The following is a 4,596-nucleotide window of genomic DNA, read 5'->3' as shown; positions in this document are numbered from 1 at the left end:
GGGCCAAATTTAATTTTTGTTCTTTTTTTCTGACAAACTTTTCAGATGAAACAATGTATAAAGTTTTAGCAAATATATATATATATATATTTGCCAAATATATACAGAATATTTAGCAAACGGAAAAAAATGTCAGTATTATTCTTCAGATGGTTCTTTTTTTTACTTTTTACAAAACTTTTTCCTGGCAAAATAGCAAAAAACAATAAATGACTTTCTCTTAACATATTACTAATGGCTTATGCAAAGTTAAAAATAAAAATTTCAAAAACTTGAAAAATTTTTTTCAATCAACTTTACCAAGTTCCATAGCAGTTTTAAAATTCTTTTCTCCTTTCCAAAACTATTTATAAACAGCAGGGTTTTTGGTTTTTTTTACTAAAGTTAAAACGTCTCTTTTTGGAGGGTTACATTTTTAGTAAATTTAGAGTTGCTTAATAGATTTTAAATTGTTTTAGTAAACTTTAAAATATCTTTCTTAATCTTCTAAAATATTGAAACTTTAACATTTCTTTTAATCTACAAACTTTAAATTCATTGTTATTTCTTTTTATTATTAACCCTGAAGACATGAATAAATTTAATGAATGTTGGTGAGGCTGAAATTTCAAGTTTAAAGAGTTATTTTAATTAAAATTTAGAATGTTTTATGGATTTTTTTTTTTAGAAATAAACTTAATAAAAATATTCTTGAGTTGCAGTTATTTTGCAAACAATTTGATCTGAGATCATATGTTGGGACTAAAACAACTGCATCTTGGTAGAGTCATTGTAACATTTGAAAGAACTTACACTGTTATATTCACACATTCTTGCTTAACATCTTTGTAATTTCTTTCTTGGAAGAAAACTATCAGTGACCAGTTTAGTAGACATACAACGAAAGACTTTGTTATCTGATATATAATATAATGCCAGCTTCACAACTTTGTAGTTTTGCATCCATGCAAATCTGTGAAACTGGCAATACACCAAAATTTAGTTTAATTGTATGTATGCTTCTTTTTTCTAACAAAAGCCTTTTAATTAATATTGAGTACTTTGATTTTTTTTTTGTACATATTACAATCAACACCATACAGTAATAACTGTTATATTATCATCATCATCATCATCATCATCATCATTATTATTATTATTATTATTATATTATTATTATTATTATTATTATAGGTGCAGGCATGGCTGTGTGGTAAGAAGCTTGCTTCCCAACCACATGGTTCTGGGTTCAGTCCCACTGCATGGCACCTTGGCAAATTTCTTCTACCAACATGTCTACTATCAGCATGGCACCATAGCAAATGTCTTCTACCAAGCTGGCACAATTGTTAACACTCCGGGTGAAATGCTTAACGATATTTCATCTGCCACTGAGTTCACATTCTGAGTTCAAATTCTGCCATGGTTGACTTTGCGTTTCATCCTTTTGGATCGATAAATTAAGTATCACTTGAGTACTGGAATCAATGTAATAATTGATTTAAATCCTTAGGATTATTATTATTATTATTATTATTATTATTATTATCATTATTATTATTATTATTATATCATCATCATCATCATCATCATCATCATTATTATTATTATTATTATTTTATTATTATTATTATTATTATAGGTGCAGGCATGGCTGTGTGGTAAGAAGCTTGCTTCCCAACCACATGGTTCTGGGTTCAGTCCACTGCATGGCACCTTGGCAAATTTCTTCTACCAACATGTCTACTATCAGCATGGCACCATAGCAAATGTCTTCTACCAAGCTGGCACAATTGTTAACACTCCGGGTGAAATGCTTAACGATATTTCATCTGCCACTGAGTTCACATTCTGAGTTCAAATTCTGCCATGGTTGACTTTGCGTTTCATCCTTTTGGGATCGATAAATTAAGTATCACTTGAGTACTGGAATCAATGTAATAATTGATTTAAATCCTTAGGATTATTATTATTATTATTATTATTATTATTATTATTATCATTATTATTATTATTATCATCATCATCATCATCTCATCATCATCATCATCATCATCATTATTATTATCATTATTATTATTATTATTATTATTATTATTATTATTATTATTATTATTATTATTATTATCATTATTACAAGATGAGTTTAAAGTTTAAGTGAATGTAACAGTGTTTAGCTTCAGCCAAATGGCATAATTGGTTCAAAATATTCTTGGAAAAAGCTTTTAGCAAACTTAGGTGCAGTTTTATAAACCTTATTTTTAAACCCTTTAACCATTATTTAGTAAACATATTATTTCTAGCAAACTAAAAAAAATTATATCAATATTTGAATGAGACAAAAAAAAACATTTTGAAAAAATGACACTTATTTTTAACACTAATTAATATTTTGCCAAAGACTAGATTTTTGGCATTGCTTGAAGCTACATTCCTGGATATATGACCAGTTAATTCCCTCTAGGCCTTTATTTGATTCTGAAGTAAGGCCTTGAGAACTAAAATCAGTGTGTGTATGGATGCAAAAATGTGTTGGTGTGTATATGTGTTTGCATGTGAATGCATAATTGCATGTACCTCCATATTTGTATATATGTGCTAGTGTGTATGCATGTGAGTGTGAGTGTGTGCATGTGTGAAGACACTTGTTTGTGTGCACATTCTGAGGGAGTGTTTCTTTTTATTCTTATTTTTTTTCAATACCGGACCATGCAAAAGAATTTGCAAGTGCAAGGTATCATCAGTTTAATTGAATCAGTAAAAGAAAAATATTTACTAGAATATTCATACATGTCAACAAAACTATATTATTTTCATTGATTTTTACCTCTACCAGTTCTTTTTAAATTAAAATTTTTTCTTTTGCATAACTATATTTCATGAATAATTTTATTGCATTTAACTAATTATATTTTCTATTTCCACAGCAAAAACAAATTTAAACATGAAAGCTAAGAATCCAATATTCTTAATATATTTGTGATTGCTGAACATTTTATCTACATTTTAACATGATACAAAGCCAACAAACAAACACACAGACACACAACACACGTATGTGTGTATATAAATATATATATATATATATATATAGTGTGTATATATTATAATATATATATATTATAGTGTGCATATATTATAATATATATATATATAGTGTGTATTTATGTAAATATACATACATATATATATACATATACATACATATATATATATATATAATATATATATATATATATATATATATATATACATATACATATATATATATACATACATATATATATATATATATATATATATATATATATATATATATATATATATATATAATATATATAGTGTGTATATATTATCAGTTAATTGAAAGATTTCTCTATGACACAAAGATATTTCTGTTAACTTATTATTTTTCCCTTATTGATAATAATCTAAATAAACAAAGAAGGGAGTCTTTGCACGGACATTTGACCTGCAAGAAAAAGCAGCTAAATCCTCCTCAAATAGCATCTTACTCTCATAGCAAACGCTACATCCCATCTAGAAAAAAGACCGAATGGTCATGGTTAGAATGCCTTTGAACACAGGTTTGCTCAGTCAAGGATGACCTGGGGTTAAACAACAACAAAATCTATTTTTGGTTTATGTTTAACAAAGTGATAACAGTAAAAATTCTCTTGAAAATTTCTTATTCCTAATATTTGCATTTCGCTTTTAACTTGGGACATCAACACACATTATACTGCTATTTCTTTTTTAGGGGCTGGAACAAGAAAATAGAGTTGTTTTGTTCTTTCACCCTTTAATTTGAGTGTAGGTGAATGTTTTGGTCTATATAAGAGTATGTTCATGTGTATGTTTGTTATCCTCTCTTCACTTTCTTCCTAAACATTCTTTGTATTTCTCTGTCTAACTATCTATCTATTTATCTATCAGTCTATTTATCTACTTATCAGTCTCTCTATGTATTTAGCTTTTTGTTCCTCACTAGTTGCTTTCAATGCATTCCTTCGCTTTTTTTTTTTTCACTTCACTGTCTTTCTATCCCTCTGTCCTTCTTCACCTCTCTCTCCTTCACAGTTCTCTCTCTCTCTCTCTCTCTCTCTCTCTCTCTCTCCCTCCTCATTCATGTTTCCATTTCATGTGTTCCATTGACTACATCATATTATATAATATCACATACACACTATGCCCTTTTCTGGCAGCAATCCTATACCAACAACAAACCCAGCTACTTACATTCACATTGATAATAATCCAGGGGTTGGACATTTCTAATTTATGAACAAATCAGTACCCAACACCTCCTTACATTCATACACACATCCAAACACACTCCACCACACACACACACACACACACACACACATACACACACACTTGCAACATCTTCCTCCACCCATATTCACATGCTTGTACATTCAGACTCCACAAAAGATAGACCATACTTCTCTTGGAATAAAATTAACCAATGCATTAAAAACATTCCACTTCACAAGATAATCACAAGCAGTTACCTACTTTACTGTCCTGAGTTCAAATCCCATGAGAATTTCAGGTGGAAAAGGATCCCAACAGGATTTGAATCATGATGGGACCGGAATCCTAATGGGATTT

This window comes from Octopus sinensis, linkage group LG7 (assembly GCF_006345805.1).
Source record: "Octopus sinensis linkage group LG7, ASM634580v1, whole genome shotgun sequence".
Classification (NCBI taxonomy): Eukaryota; Metazoa; Mollusca; class Cephalopoda; order Octopoda; family Octopodidae; genus Octopus; species Octopus sinensis.
This window is presented reverse-complemented; position numbering follows the sequence as displayed.